The sequence below is a fragment of the Pseudorca crassidens genome, chromosome 8 (assembly GCF_039906515.1).
Source record: "Pseudorca crassidens isolate mPseCra1 chromosome 8, mPseCra1.hap1, whole genome shotgun sequence".
NCBI classification, from domain to species: domain Eukaryota; kingdom Metazoa; phylum Chordata; class Mammalia; order Artiodactyla; family Delphinidae; genus Pseudorca; species Pseudorca crassidens.
The window spans coordinates 28,145,273-28,162,924 of NC_090303.1; the positions used below are offsets into that span (position 1 = coordinate 28,145,273).

Below are 17,652 nucleotides of genomic sequence, written 5' to 3' on the forward strand. Positions count from 1 at the left end.
AAACGTTTTTTTTTTAGCTGCAGGCTGTACAAAAACAGGGCCAGATTTGGCCACATCTCATCAGGACCTTTAGGTTATTAACCTTTTGACTTCCTTCCAATTCATCAGCCCTCTAATGTCTTTATTTCCCTCTTTGTACTGCTTTGAACTAAGATTGCCTTATTTTAATAATGCTATTGCCTCAGTCCCTCTCTTTTATTCTTCTACCATCTGGCAAAACTCCAGCCTTGGATTAACTTGATTACCTGTTTTCTCCATGACTAAACCCAAGGTAGCTGGGCATTGCTGCAGGAGGTCATGGAAGGGTGGAAAGATGTTCCACTAAAGATACAAACGTTATCTCAATTGGTCTCTCTATACTCTCTGGCAGTCTTCGGAAGTTTTAATATTAAACTCAAGGTCCACTCTTCTCAGTACTTTCTTCCAAAGATTTTCTTCCGAAAGGTGTAATCAGCACTTGCTTCAAATCTCTACTTAGTCATAGCAGATTATCTGGATGTTTATTTCACAGAAAAAGCTAGAAATTTACTGCACATATGCTTTCCTTTTTGTCTGGGGAAATTAGATGTGGTGTCCTTCCTTCATCTGCCTTTAGTACATCCAGCTGTACATTGGACTCTGTCTCTTTCAACCTCTTATGAATTTTACATTATCAATTGTTCCTTCTCTCTCTCTTTCAATCATTCTTCAAGTAAGTGTTTAAATGTGCTCGTCTCTCCATGTTAAAGAAAGAAACACATACACATCAAACTACCTTCATAAACCTCATTCCCTCTACTAATTCTTCATCATTCTCTTTCTTGTTATAGCAATTATTTTAAGTCCCTTTTACTCTTTTTTTCTGTTCTTCCTTTCTTTACAAATTGCTACCTATAGTCAGGCCACCCCTCCCATCACATGACCAAAGCTAAGTGATGTTCTCCATGTCACTAAATCACTGCTCATTTTCAACTCTCATTAAAAAAAAAAAGAAGAAGAAAATAAAAACAAAAAATTAAGGATATAAGAGACCAAGGTCATATAACTCTTATATCAAGATTTACCATGGTCTCTAACCATTCCCTTCTGTCCATTTACAGACCCACCTTCTCAATCACCTATTTTATAAACATTTAATTCTCAATGGAAGAATGCTCTGAGCTTGTATTTTTAAAAAAATCATTATCAATATTCTTTACAAACCATCCTTAGAAATAGTGACACGTCACCATGGTTTTCTAGGTAAGTATATTATCTGAGGAACAATATTATCACAAACTCAAGGATTTAAAACAACACATTGTCTCACAGCTTCTGTGGGAGGAGTCTGGCATGGCTTCACTGGGTCCTCTGCTTAGGGTCTCAAAAGGCTGCAATCATAGTTTCTGCCAGAGCTGAGGTCACATCTCAGATTGTATTAGGGAAGGATCCACTTCCAAATTCACTGTTGGTAGAATTCAGTTTCCTGTGACTGTAGGACCATGGCTTCAGTTTCTTACAGTCTGTCCCTGAGGGCTGCCCTCAGTCCTAGAGGTGCCCCCCATAGGTTCTTGTCATAGGGGATTCCCCAACATAGTCACTAGCTTCCTCAAAGTGAGCAAGGGAGAAAGAGACTCCAACAAGACGCGCCATGCAATCTCATACAACACAGTCACCTATAATATGGAAATGCACCCTGAGTCAAGAGAGGCACGCTCTACTTAAAGGGAAACTTTCAATGTCCATTTCATATTATGTGAGTCACTTCGTATTTGACATCTTATTCTTAAACAGCTGTTTTGCAATAATTTATCACTCGAGAGGTACTTTCCATTTTAAAGGGTTCTCAATTAGTTATAAGTAATCTTTTGAAAAAAAGACAACACAATACAAAAGATCATTTCAAGATCTCATTGTGTTAAAAAAACTAGTTTGGTCCTACTCACTTTGGCTATTTCTAAAATTTTGTTGAGACAATCTCTCTGCAAAACCAGTATGGTAGTCCAGGCAGTCTGCTGTTGTCTTTCATAGGTACACTCTAACCAAGTTGTGACCACAGTTACAGCTGGCCTAATAATTTGCTATTCGTACACATAAAATGACACTCTTGTAAAAGTATTCGTAATTGTACCTTGCACACCATTGTAGAGTGCTAGCTTACCCACTTACTGAAGGATCTTTTATTAAAATATATTTATCTATAAAGCAATCCTCGCAAAATAAATCCCAAGAATAGCTTTAGATTAAGGAACAAATTATGCATATGCATGCGTGCACACAAACACACACACTGTCTCTCAACAAATTCAGGGAATTCAAAGGAATACTTACAACTTGTTAGGTAAAAATAAATGCTTATACTTTGCTAATTCTATAAAATAAATACATTTTTGGAATTTAAATGATTACAATTTGATATTCTACCCTGGTTCTTTCCATCTCTAAGTTGGAAGACAATAAATTACTTTTATAATAATAAAAAATATGATCATGAAATGTCATGAGTGTGGTATTTTTCACTAATAACAATAAGTGAAGGCAAGTCAGAATTGCAAATGGTACAATTTTTGGCAAGAAGCCAACACAGCTACAAAATTCATTTCAGTGTTCTTGTATTTAATATATTATCTTTGTCATCACATCACTATAAATAATTTTGTTAATTTCAAGCAGGAGGAACCATTCTATTCTCGCTATCTACTTTTGTTTTTCTTCATGCAGGCAATGTACATTAAACATCTTAGCAGCATTTCAGTATGATCTCAATAACTTTTTGTCTTGAATTATGATTAGAGTAGCTTTGAAATCGCTTTCCTTTGTCTAGGTGTGTAGTACTTCTATTTTGTATTTCAGAAACACATTCAGAAGAAGTAAGACTCAAATACCTTATGCCTACTTAAAAAAATGCTTCTCTACATAGGCATTAACTTTACAATAACAAAATGTACCCAGGTGTCTTCTCTTCATATATCCAAGTGCTCACCCTTCCTTGAGGTGATTCCTCAATTGAGGCCCTTGTTCATCTTCTGAAATCTATAATTAGGTATGCCTGTAGCCCTTCTTATTTTAGATTTAACATGTTAAGCTGAGTAACTGTTACTCATTCTCCAAACTTTGAGTTATCCTTACTGTGTTTTCCACTGGTCTCTTAAGATACGAAGGCCTTATAAAATATGACAGCTTCATGCTAGAATATTAGGCTGCAATTCATTAACATGTAAAAGTACTATGAAATAGTATTAGGTGGGAAAACTGGAGTACAAAATTGTACATGTTTCTATGTCTACAAAAATATCTTGCTAAACAGAGAGTTTAACAGCTTCTGTTCCTGAAGGAAATAGTTTCCATAACTTTAAATTTCTCCTTTATAATTTTCAATATATTCTGTAAGCATATGCTACATACATAACAAAGGACATTTTCTTTACATGACTGCCTTATTTTTATTATTGTCTTTAATATAATTCGCAGATGTTTGAGACCAGAGCCATTCTATTTGCAACTCTATACTTTACTTCTGCATAAAAAGTCATCTTATGGAAGATTACTGTGCCGTAGAATAGAGGTCACCAAATTATAGTACCAGGGGCCAAGGCAGCCCACAGTGAGCTATGAGTGATTTCACATTTTTAAATGGTGGGGGGAAAATATCAAAAGAAGAATAATATTTTATGATACATGAATACTAAATTAAATTAAAATTTCAGTGTTCATAAATACAGTATTACTGCAACACAACCATACGCATGTTTCCACATTATCTACGACTGCTCTTGCACTACAACTGCAGGATCGAGCAGTTGCAACAGAAGCTAAATGGCCCACAAAGCCTGAAATGTATACCATGGGGTCATTTACAGAAAGTTTGCTAACCCTTGATCAAGATTTTGGTTTCTCAAATTTTGTATCATACAAATCACAAAGAGGATCTTCTTGAAGTACAGATTTTGATTCTGGGGCCTGAAACTCTGCCTTTTAAACAAGTTCCAGGTGATGTTAATGCTGCTGGTCCATGAGTCATACTCTGAGTAGTAAAGCTCTGGATTACCACTCCAGTATAATATGTAATGTGTACTAGTTATATTAATATTAAAAAAAAAAGTTTCCAAGGCATTTTCCATTGTGTTTATGCATGTGTGTGAGACCTCAGATCACCCTTTTATCAAAAATTAATGCAAATGGATGTGGACACATTATAAGTAAGGATAGAGAAAAAGTGTAATAAAATAGTTACAGAGCATTGATGTACAGTAAACTTTTAATGAAAAATTTCTAAATGTTCTAGCATATATAAAGTATTCAATACACTGACATATTCCAGTAGATTGTATTTTCTAATATAGTAATTCACATAATAATAGAAGAATTAAACATTCTACATTCCTACAAAGATATTAAAATGTTCAATTTTAATATAGTAGTAATAAATGTGCATATAAAGTCTATCATAATTGTTAGGTTATAATTGCTTAATTCTTTTCCCTTTTTTTGACAAAATTATCTCAAACTATGTTAAAAGTCACAAAGAAAATAGCTCTGGTAAGTTACTGGAAGTATTGGCTTACGCCACAGAGATGGCCCTAAGCCTACCTTTCTCAGTAGGGACAAAGTAGGCCATTGTGTTGGAAGAGCTTTCCCAGTGAGGAACTCAGGGGCTACAAGCTGTTGTGTGGAGTGTTCTCTGTTTGGATTCTCCCTTCTAAATTGCTTCCTTTCCCCTTAGGCTGGTGTGGCAAAGATGAGTTTGTGATTACCTCTTCTTGGGAGGTCCCTTTGTCTTTGTAAGATCTAGTAAAACCAGGGAAAGGACACCTGGGGTGGCCAATTTATAGCACCTCTTCTCTAAACCTTAGGGAGAAATATCCTTTTACTCTGCCTCTCTGTCAACAGGGAAGGGTGCTCCGAGGAACAAGACCAGGAAAAAGGCAGGTAAGCCTGATTTCTAGTCTAGACCTTAAACTAGAGAAATAGTGGAATTCCCAGAGTATTGGGGGATTAAATCCCTGGTAATAAAAGCAAATAAACACATAAATTGACATTTCCATCTACACGTAGTTGCATTCCTAGAAAATCTGGTATATTTAAAAACATGTCCCCCCAATTTTTTTGCCTATGTATAAAACAGAATGAGATTCTAGATTCAGATAATTATAAGTATTTCAAGTATATGAATGTTAAGCAAAATATTTCAAAGTTATGTGAGACATTTTTTCTTGTGCCGAACTATTCTTGTATTGCAGTATGGCTATCATCCCTGGCTGTAGTGTCCCTCAATCACTGTGAAAACCAAAAATACCTCCACAAATCCCAAAAGTCCCCTGGTCATACAAAACCCATTAAGGTTTGCTGCTATAGTGCAAAAAATCAGAATAAATAACGATGATGATGGTAATAGTAAAACAGATTTTCAGGATACGTTACCTTAATTCTTGTAGCAATGAGTTTATCTCTGCTATTTAAATTATGTATCCTTTTCAAAAGCACAAGAGTGTACATTCAGTGTATTCCAGTCCAGCGCTTGGAGACCGCTTTTGGGATGATGGCGGAAAACAGCGACCTCACATTTCCTCCGACAATCCCGGAAAGAGATGAGGCGGCCGCCGCAAGCGAGGAGATGCCGCAGGACCTGTGAAGCCCAGAGAGAACCTTGTTTTCGGAAGAGGACTGAGCCGGGAAAGAAGAAGAACTGAGCAGATGAAAGTGAAAGCTGCCGTGAACTTCTAAGGAAAAGCCATGAAGCTCAATCCCGCTGCCAGCTACTTCTGTAACCGAGCTACAGCCCTGGGCCAACTCACGAACTGCGGGCAACAGAATCCAAAATAGACGGAACAGCTCCAAAGTCGGATCCGAAGTGGGACCCACAGTGTCAGCATCGTCGACCGGCATGAATGACTGTCCACCCATCCCAGGGCCATCGTGTTCTTCCAATCCGATTGGAAGCTTTACCTCCTTTTGCCATTTTCTCCCGATGGACTGCCCAAGACAGAAAAAGAAAAAGAAATTGGGCTTGCACGTTAAAAAATAATAATAATAATAATTTGAATATACTTAATATCAGCTTACCTACCTATTCAGTTCATTTCAGGTTAGCTTCTCCATCTTCTTCGCCTGTCTCATTCTGAGTCTGGTTAAAAGCTACTTTCCTTCATTCATTCAGCATCTACCAAGCACATGTCTGTGCCCAACACAGTGATTAGTATTTTCTTAATGTGGTTTAGCCTTTAAGTCAGAACAGGATTCTCTGATTATGTTACCTATGAGAGTGAAATTGAGCTCTTTTTTCCTTAATGAGTATGTTCTAATTCTATAAATCTATCAATATCATTTTACAGTTTATTTCCACTAATTTCGTGAAAATTATAAATTTCATGCATCTAAAGTTCTTCTGCACAGGAAAATGCTTCATCTACTGTTGGTATCTGGTCTTATTCCTTTACATTTTAAGTAGATGTCTCTTTGAAGATCTGGTTTACATTTCTCCTAAACACAAGATACCTGAATGAGTAGCATAAGAAACCGATTATAATGCTTTCCTTTATAGAATATTATATTTTCTGGGAAATAAGCCAGAGTCTGATCTAACTCATCTCTAGCACTTTTAGCTTTGAAAACTTTACCACGTATTGACTTGCAAAATCTTCTGCTGACAGTTATAAAATACATTCTTCCCAAATAAATTGATTTCCGTTTAGATATATTTACTAACAACCCTATAGGACTATCTGTTAGAATAAGAAGAATTTTAATTCCTTTTTTTTCAAGTCCTAAATTGTGACCAAAGGCTTTTATGAGAAATTACCATCTTTACTGAGTTTAATGTTTTTCCTCTTTTCTTCTTCCTCTATGTTAGAAAGTGCTATCAAATCAAAAGAGGCACAGTCCGAGAGCGGTTTCTAAATGGAGAGCGGGAGTACTTTTTGTCCTTTGTGTAATTTAGGAATGGGCTCCCAGGTGGATTCACAAGTCTAAAAACAGGGCAGAATTTATTTTTTGCTTTTCTAAGGCAGGAGTCACTTCAACAATTTCAAAAGCACTGTAAATGACTACCTTTGACAACCTGGAGGCCAAGGAGGTTCTCACAGCTCTGGAAATGGAAACAGCTGGGCTGGTTAAGTGGTGATGAATCAGCCTGAGTCACAAGCCCACACACAGATGGAAAAGGAAAACCCTGGGGTTTTGGGGGGATCCCTAGGGCCTGGGATCCCCTACGAGACCTATCGTTGTGTCTGGACTGGTCCGGGTTTCAGAGGGTATTTCTAGCTCCTTTAGTTTTTGTTATGGTTCCCCATCCTATTCATCATAATTCACAGCATTCTTTATTTACATTTCCAATAAGTACTGGTGAGTATGAGTAATTGCAGAATACATTAAAATATGCCCAGTAAACACTTGACATGACACACAGCCCCAGACATCAACCTGCTCATACCCTCCTTTAGTCTGGAGGAGCCCAGATATTTCTGGAGTCCCCAAAGGCAAGAGCACTTCACGTCTACCATTCAGGCAAGCAGATTTAATGAGATACAGCATACAGGATCTATAGTACTATTTCCCTGCCCACCTAACCCATTCTAATTAAAGCAATAGCTAACAATTACCAGTATTTACTCTGGCCAGAAATGCTACAAAACACTCTACTTGCTTGATCTCCTTTAATAGATCACAGCTACTCTGTGAAGTAGACATTGTTATTACACCCGTGGTCATGCTTCAGGTAACTGGTGGAGACAAAAGTGAACACAAGATCTTTGATCCTAGAGCATAAGCTCTTACCAATTATGATGGTTAAAAATGAATTGTATTTTCTTTTCTGGATAAATAATTTAAATTTTAAGAAGGAAGATGCATAATCACTATGGAAGAGTCATAATCTATATAACAAGCATGTATTAAGAAAAAACTATACTCAAGCACTGTTACAGTTACTAAAAAAAAAAATGAATAAAAGACAAAGGACCTAAATAAATGAGTAAGTAGATTGTATTATGGTGGATAATAAATGCAATAAAGGAAAAAAAAAAAGGAAAGGAGCATGGATTATGGAGATATTAAAATTTAAATCCCGTGCTCAGTGATGATCTCCTGAGAAGGTGATTATTAAAGCTAATTAAAGACCTGAGGAGGTAAGGGAATAAGTCCTTTTCTATCCTCAGGGACAAGTTCAAAGGCCCTGAGGCAAATATGATGAAGAAAGAAAGAGACAAAGGAGTTGAAAGAGTATATGCAGAATGATCATAAGGACTGACCACAGAATGTAACTAGGATAAGGACGAGTGATAAAATGAAGGTGGGCTGTGAAGGACACTGAAGAGATGGTAGGATCAAGGACTGTAGATCCTAGTGAGGCTGTAGGACTGTTGGAGTCCATACTAGACAGGTGATTAATCAGCATAAACCATGGCTCCCTCATATCAAACATTTATTAGAACATGCCCTAGCCAGAGTCCCCACTGGAGGCCAGTTCCTGGGACTCTTTTACATTCCATTTCCGTATTAGCTTTAGATAACCAAGATTCCTTAAAATGTTTAAGAACTGAATAGTTTTCCAATTATCTAGATATTAAAGTCTCCAACACTTAATATTTGACTACTTATAAGATTTCGCTATTTGGAATATATTTGAAAATTCCTGGACTAAAATAGACCGTCCTTCATTAGCAGTCAAAACACATCTGGGCTATAAGTCACTGCATTATAAAAGGATTAAATAAAATGTATTAGTATAGAGATTTAAAGTTTCATAATTAATCCCATTCATTACTTTTTAAAATGGACTGAACCGATCTTCAATACTTAAAGTCTTAATATTAGTCTAATGATTGGCAAATGTATATGCAAACATTTTACAAATACTACTTAATTCTTAAAATGTAGATTATGATAAAATTATATTTTCTTAGAGGATTTTTTTAAAGTAGAGGAATATCACTAGCTGCAATTTTGGTCATACAAATTATTTCATTCCTCGATGTCATAAGTAAATGTGGCATTGCCAGTTTAAATAAAAATTCTACATGACAGATTCCCCGTTTCGAGATTTGCCATTTGTTTGGAAAATACCTGGCAGTACCATTCTTCAGGGAGGTGACTTTATTTTCTGTAAACATTAGCATGCTCCATTCCTGAGCTTCTGGAAATATAAGTAGGTTTTCATTGCAAAAAAGTGTGAGTACACCCCAAAACATTTTTTACAATGCTAATTAATAATAATATAAAATTTGTACGGCCAGTATGCATTTTTAAAACAATCACAGCTATTTATCATTGGCTAACATTTTACTCTTTTATTATTCTCTTACTGTCAAAATGATTTCCTTTCTCACCACCCTACCAGCTCACTGAAGATGGAAGCATGTTTGAACAGCAGTACATATTCTCTGTGTTGTGGCCATCCATCCCATGACACAGTTTCTAGAAATATTTCTCCATAAAGGTAGAGGTTATTCATATAAATTATTTATGATTTTTCAGTCAAATGTGGAAGAATTTTAACCTTTTTTCCCTATTATTATGAAAGATAACAGAATATTTTATATTAACAGAATTGAGGTCATACTGGGAGAATGGAGAAATTCATTTGTCCACCTCCATATATGTTCAAAATTGAGATGCCACACAGCTTACCTTTCCAAAATGTGACCTTCCCAACCCATTGAAAGACTTGCCATTACACCCATTTCTATTGTGTGTCTGAAGACCCCTCCCATAAAATATATATATACGTTACTTTTGAGGTTTAAGGTACTGACTCAGAAGCTTAAATTGTCACTCTCCAATCATAAAAGCGGAAAAGTCATGGACAGAATAAACAATGATCAGGAAACGATCCTTTCCAATATGGAAAGGAAACAATCTTGAGGAAGGGGGGTGGGCCTAAGGGACATAGGTCCAGGTGAGGTGACAAAGGGACAATATGCTGGCACTGTGTATCTATCAGTTGAAATACTCATTCATAAGAAGGAAAGGAAGACAACTTTTCCACTTTAACATTTAATCACACACTGATACTTATATTGCTTTTGATTAAAATACAGCAGATAGCCTTTTCATTGTAAAAGATTTTGGTTTTGTTTTTATTTGTTGAGACAAGATAATTATATAATACCTACAACAACAAATAAAAGTATAAGTAGAGGGCTTCCCTGGTGGCACAGTGGTTGCGAGTCCACCTGTCGATGCAGGGGACACGGGTTCGTGCCCCGGTCCGGGAAGATCCCACATGCCACGGAGCGGCTGGGCGCGTGAGCCATGGCCGCTGAGCCTGCGCGTCCGGAGCCTGTGCTCCGCAACGGGAGAGGCCACAACAGTGAGAGGCCCGCATACAGCAAAAAAAAAAAAAAAAAAAAAAAAAAGTATAAGTAGAGGTTCAGTGATTTACATTTCTGGGACAATGTAAGTGATTTTTTTTAAAAGGAAAAAATATGTTCTTAGGGGGGAGAACAACATGCAGGTTTGAGTTTATGAACCAGGAATGTAGTGCAAAGGCCAAGAAAACTTGGTATTATGTATAAAAATGTTATTTCAGAGTTATTATGTTATCTACCAAAACAAAATGATTTAAGATGGACAAGAAAATACATGTTTTAAATGGGAGAATTTCCTTGTGTCTAGAGAAGAAACTAGTTACATATATGTTTATCTGTATTATTGTATTATATTCCAAAATTATTATTATACTGTCATTCTTTAGAAGGTATCCTGGCTTAATAAATGACAAATGTATATATCTGGCTTTATATCTCCACTGGGGTCAGTTCTTCAAGATAACATTTATTCTTTTCAAGTAAACTTGTAAACCTATACAGACACATTTATTATGTACATCAGCTCAATGATAATAACGATGGGCCAGAAACTGTTCTAAGCAGTTTCCATGTATTAATGCATTATACAAACTTTCAGATGGATTCCATTATTATACTCATTTTACAGATGAGGAATAGAAGACAGAACCATCAAATATCTTGCTAAAGACTGCATAGAATAAGCAAGAAACTCAGCTGTTGTTCACATGTGATATGAATATACTGTGTAGGTGCCAACACCGTGAGATGCCTCAGACAGTCCATTTCTAACAAGTCTAAAAATTGTCGGTTGCCTTTTCCTAATAGCTTCAGTGGGATGAAGTAGTAAAAGCCAGATTTTGGTGGGTTATGGAATGAAGTGAAAGTTAGAAAGTGAAGGCATTAATTTTAATAAAGTGACAGATAATAATAAAATTTACTGATTGCTAAAGGTATCAATCTCCACTGGGAAAGGAAGTGGGGGATGGATCAGAGGTTGCCAAGAGGAAATAGGACATTTTTTTTAACTTAAAACACAAGTAGGAGTTTTTCTGAAAGATGAAAGGCTGGAGGCCAGGGCCAATGGGGGCTGAAGGAGTGGGTTGAGCAGACAGGGGGTTTAGAGTGGAAGGGAAGAAGGGAAGGATGAGGGTGGAGATCCAGGAAAGGGTAAGATTAGGGAGGCCTTGGACGGTCTGCCAAAAAGCTTTATCTTTATCCTCTATATAATAGGAGGCTTTTCTGGATTTGAAACAGAGGTGCAATATGTTTCGATTTGGGTTTTATATAAATCACTTTGGCAGCTTAGAAGAGAATGTATTTGAGAACGGGAGCCTTGGTATTAGAAGGTTGCTACAATGAACTAGGAAAAAGAATATATGATTTTAAGGGAAGTGGCAACAGTGACTGGGAAAAGGGGACATAATTACAAACATGTAAAAAGTGAAAACAGCAAGTTTTGATCGTTATTTGGAGAAGAGAAAAACGTGTAGGAGTCATCTCCTGGTTTTCTTGCCTGGATTGTGGGTGCAAGTTGGCATCAAAAGTAAGATAGAAAACACAACCGGAAGCGCAAAATGATGCACTGAATTTCAGGCAAGTTGAATTTGAGGTTCCTGTAGGACACACAGTGGAGATGTGAAGCAGAAAACGGGACATGTTGGAAGAGGCCAACTCAGCATGGACTGAAAAGAGCTGTTTGGCAGTAACCAGTCTATGGATTCCAGGTAGAACCACAGATTGGAGCTGTGAGGATGGATGTGAATACTCGGCAAGAGACAATTCAGGAACAGAAATTGGCTGAGGAAATAACTCTGGGGAACAGTAACATTTAACTTTCAGAAAGAGTCAGAAGCGCCCAGGAGGGATAAAGAAAATATAAACCAAAGTTAAAGCATAGAGGATCCAAGGGAAGAAAGAGAATTTCAAGAAGGAAGTAGAAACTCACTTGAAATACACACGCTAAGTAAAAGGAAGCTTTGGCTTTGTCACTGAGGGTGTTGGGGGTGGTCATTGGTTTGTTTCATGGTGCAGTCACTGTCCTTAGAGAAGCCAGATCACAGTTGCTTGAAGAGGGCGTGGTGGAAAGTTTAGGACCCCGAGAATCCCACATTTCCCCAAGCGATTCTCACCTTGATCCTACCCTGTAGATGACTATCTCTAGTTTCTGCGGCGGAGGGGAGGGCCATGATTCCTATCACCATTCACAGCAGTCTCACAACCAAAGCTTTTGAACTTCATATGCAATATAACTTTAGGTTGTAAATGTAATGTGGTAATTTATCAATGGGTAGTAAATTATGATATTCTTAGAAACAGTTATCATTTAATAGAAAATTATGCATAGAATCCCGCTCTGTAATTTCTACCACTAGGAGAGGAAAAATGTTAGACTATATACTTAATTGTAGGATTGGTTATTAATATACAATATATAAAGATAGTAGAAAATAATTTCCACTATTTAAAAAAGGAAGGCTTATAATTTTGTTTTTGCTCCTTTACAATTTAAAGGAGGTGATTATGTCAGGTTCTACAATTTTTATTGTCTTAGAAATAACCAAATCTGTGCAACTGTCATTGTTGCACTCAATAATTGTCCACCTTTATTCTATAATCTGAGAACTATGCACATCTAAAGGCAGAAATCAAAATCTTTCCAGGATGTTTTTTTTTGCGGTACGCGGGCCCCTCACTGCCGTGGCCTATCCCGCTGTGGAGCACAGGCTCTGGACGCGCAGGCTCAGCGGATATGGCTCACAGGCCCAGCCGCTCCGTGGCATGTGGGATCTTCCCGGACCGGGGCACGAACCCGCGTCCCCTGCATCGGCAGGCGGACTCTCAACCACTGCGCCACCAGGGAAGCCCCCTCAAGGATGGTTTTTATGGTTCCTATTAGGAAAACTTCCAGCTCAAAATTCAGCTTTCTTGGGTCCTTAAACTAGCAGTGGAGAATGAGAGAAAGCCCAAGGGTAAGAAAACATTAGAGTGGGTTACTTAGTAAGAGCTCTATGTGACATAACATCAATTTCCTTTTTAAAGAAAGGCTGTCAAGAACATGTAGCCCCTTGCCATCATTTTTAGTAACTAGCAAACTGAATGCAAGTACACACTTCTTCAAGGAAAGAGAAAAAATATAAAACCACGGCGGCTATTTTAGCCAGAATTTCTATCTGATAAAAGATTTAGAAACTATAAATAATTATTTCACTGCTTTATACTTTTACAAACAGTGTGAAGATTATCATTAAGAACAGTGGAGTACCTACTGATACTATTTAATATTGCAACAATATGTCATTGAATTAAAGAATTATATTTCAAAAAGTTTTCTATTTTTTTCACAGACATTAGACTGTTAGGATGTGCTCATCTGTGTATTTTAAATAGATTTGGTGAGAATAATTGCCTGTTTGTATATTTTCTCAAGGAAAAATTAAATTGGTCTTAGCTGTCCAATTATTTAAAATCCTAATTTTCACCATAGTGTGTTAGTGCCCATCTTCATAAAAATCTCAAGGACTTCTTTAAGAAATATAGGAAATCGGACTTTCTGCCATCATTCTGACTCTATTACTATTTGATTTCAAATTTCTGGGCATTTGACACACCTGAAATAAGAAACGGGGTGTGGAGTACTTGTTTTCTTAAATGACCGTGAGAAACGTCGTCACAAAGCACCCTGGGTTTTTATCTGATTCACAGGAAGGAGGGTGGCGGGAAAGAAGCAGGTGCTGAGGTGAGATGCTGGGGTGGGGCCCTGGGGGAGAGAGCCTGGACTGATAAGGTCTAGGGCTGTGGGAATCTCCGCTGTGGTCTCAGCAGCTGTGCTCTGTACTGAAGGCCTGACAAGCTCCCTCCTTAGAAGGAATGGGTGGAATGTGGATTCTCCACTTTACCTTGGGCTGTGAAACCGCAGGGAGCTCTTTACCATTTTGAAGACCTCAGCCAGTGGACGGCATTCGGGACTCATGGGGAGAGGGTCCGGGGTCCCCCATAAATCATAGTGAGGACTGCACTTTCGCAACCTCAGTGATCACATAATCCCTGCATTATTTCAACATATATTTTAAAAATGAAAGCGAACAAACAACAAATTGAGGAATGGGGAGGAGGTAAGAGAGTACGTTATCTAAAAGCCCATCTTACAGACTTGGCATGGCCAGGTCTTTGAATCAGATTATGGTGTTGCACAAAATTGTGCTGTAACCTTTAAGCACATAAATAATATAAGCATGTGTAACATCTACTTAATTATTTGGAATGAAGAAAGCAAACTTAAAAGCATTACAGAATCACAGAATTGGCATGCATTGGGTACTTAATGAGCTACATAAAGAAGATAATTTTACCTCTCCAGGCTTCAGTTTCTTTATCTGAAAAATAAAGACATTTGAATAGATATTTAAAATTCTATCATCTCAAGTTCTTGATTTTAAAATTATAAGTATTGGTCTGTTTTAAATATCATAAGCTTGCTGCATAGCACAGGGAGATCAGCTCAGTGCTTTGTGACCACCTAGAGGGGTGGGATAGGGAGGGTGGGAGGGAGACGCAAGAGGGAAGAGATATGGGAACATATGTATATGTATAGCTGATTCACTTTGTTATACAGCAGAAACTAACACAATATTGTAAAGCAATTATACTCCAATAAAGATGTTATAAATAAATAAATATCATAAGCTTTGCATGATTCATAAATTGTCGTTTTACCCTTTATTTTTCCAAGTATTGATAGAAAATCATTTATGCTCAATGCCAAAAAAACCAAAAACAGAGAGCTATTAAAAAATTTTAAAAACCGGGCTTCCCTGTTGGTGCAGTGGTTGAGAGTCCGCCTGCTGATGCAGGGGACACGGGTTCGTGCCCCGGTCCGGGAAGATCCCACATGCCGCGTAGTGGCTGGGCCCGTGAGCCATGGCCGCTGAGCCTGTGCGTCCGGAGCCTGTGCTCCACAACGAGAGAGGCCATGACAGTGAGAGGCCCGCATACCGCAAAAAAAAAAAAAAAAAAATTAAGAAAACCTATAAACCCATCACCTGAGAAATCTACAATAAACTTTTTTCTGTTTCTAAGTGCAAACTTCTTATTAAAAAAATATATATATAAAATTATAACAAAGTGGGATTATACTGTACATAAAACATGCTATTTTATTCATTTTTTGTCTTAAAATATATTGTGTATGTTTTCAATGACTATATTGGTTCTCTTTATTTTTAATGGCTGCATATTTTACTGCATGTACATTTTGTACGTATCATCATTTATTTAAGAAATCATCTTAGTGCTGATCAACATTATATATTGATAATATTCAACATCATCTATTGATGAACAATTCAATTGCTTCTTTCTGCTATTGTTTATGTTTCAGTAGGTATATTTATACACTTCTTTGAATATTTCCCTAAGATAAATTCCAAGTAGAATTGTTATATCAAAGGGAATATGACATAATTTGAAAGTTACTTTTAAATTAAAGAACACATTTAGAAATCTTGTACAATGTATAAAAATCATGATTAGTCATAATTTTGGTTAACATTTCATTGAACTTTCATTAAGTGATTTTTCTATGGAAATATTTTTAACATGGCTGAAATGAAATACTTGGCAAGAATATATTCCGAAAGCAACAGTGTGTTTCCCACTCCACAGACAGGTTTGGAGAAAGGAATAAGTCTTAAAACCCAAGCTATAAATTCTCTGGGCCTGGGCTTCTCACAGGGCAATTAGCAGAGAGACACGGGGTTTCGGGGTTTTTTTGGGTCACTAATTATGTAACCGACAAGCCCTTTCCCCTAAGAACCCAAAGCATATCTCAGTATTATTAATGATCAATAAGATTTTTCTTAAAGTTGATGGGGGATTTGAAGAACTACTAAATAAGATTTTAATTTTGTTTTATAAAAGATGCATATATAAAATATATCTTCCATCATGTAAACCTTAATATTTTATAGAGCCTGTATATCCTCTCTGTGACACATGGATTAGTTTTCCCTTTTTAAATAGTTGAGAGAAATGGAATCACAGAAGCATATTACATGACTGCCCCAAGGATATTTAGAAAACCAGCTGCAAAACTGCAGAGTTTTGTTCAAATCAGCTACAATTAACACAAGGGAGTATTTAAAAAAAAAATGAAGCCATAGGAGCTTTAAAAAAACCCCCAGCAGAACAGATTAAAACTACTTAATATACACTGAACAACCAATGAGGTTGTTTTATTTTCAACCAAGGGCGGATAGATATCTAAAAGCATGTTGAGTTTTCAGTCATAAAATACCCTCAGATAAATAAGATTCACACAAGGGATTAAATCTATTTAGTCCTGCTCAAGGTTATGGAGAAAGTATAATAAAGAAAGTGTAATAGAGAAAGACTCTGAGAAATCTACTTCAGTATAGGCCATTTTGATCTTTTTATATTGATTGCTCTTTACGTCCTGACAGTTTACTGCTCAGTTGTAGTGTAGGGTTAAAAAAAAGTTGGTCAGCCCTTACTTTGTGCTTGTCTGCTTGTTGTAATGACGATTGTGTGTCTGTAATATTCATTCCACAGTGTATTGTGTATACTCTTTGTTTAAATGGTTAGTTCCAGAAATATTTAAGAAGCTTTCTCTACCTAAAGTAAACATTTTGAAGAACCATTAAGGAGTTAGAGAGATGATGAGTGGTGTGTTTTGTGTTAAGCATAACTGTGGCTCAAAGGGTGAAATCTCTGCTACTGTTGTAAAAATAGTCTCAATTCCTCCTCATTAAACCAAATAATTTGGTTGCCTGAAAGTCTTAGACACCCATATCATCCAAACAGAAATCCAAGGACTGAGGCATGTGAGGCATTTGTTATTTGAATTCCTACACCTTTTGGTGCTAGAGTGCTAACTGGCAGGTAAATTGTGAAATGCAATCAAAGGCAAAGCTTAAAATCAGGTCATAAGTTGAAATATTTACAAGTTGATATAATATTAACAAATTCTTACTGAAATTTTTATGACATTTATTTAGCGTAGAAGAGAAATCAGTCTCATTCTGAATAACTAATACATGTAACAGATACTTCCATAAAAACCTTATCCCTTAATGTGACACGTTAATATTTGAAAAGTTTTTGAGTAAGGCCAAAAAAAAGAAATAGAAATATGTCATATATTAAAATACTTCAGATCAAGAACCAAATTAATTTAAATAATGTTTTTTCAGGAAAACATCTCTCTGTATATATACATGTATATGTGTGTGTAATATATGTGTATATATACAAAGAAAATGAAAAAAAATTTTTTTCTTTTTTTTAGTACAAACAGTTGATATAATTGTCTTAAGCACTAATTCATTTCAGGGCAATCTGTCCTAAGACTCAAACTTTCTTGACTCTTATTTCATGGCAGTGATCACTATGA

At 36.6% G+C, this 17,652-nt stretch overlaps 1 long non-coding RNA gene across 1 annotated transcript in view; it reads right to left on the reverse strand.

Moving 5' to 3' along the window:
- Positions 1–5,880: 5,880 nt before the first annotated feature.
- Positions 5,881–17,652, reverse strand: part of LOC137228562 (uncharacterized) — a 76,896-nt gene continuing 65,124 nt past the window's right edge. Inside the window, exons 2-3 of the long non-coding RNA XR_010945305.1 lie at positions 14,594–14,617; positions 5,881–5,931 (exon numbers count right to left, since the gene is read on the reverse strand). This is a non-coding gene — a long non-coding RNA (uncharacterized lncRNA). The remainder of the gene's footprint in view (positions 5,932–14,593; positions 14,618–17,652) is intronic.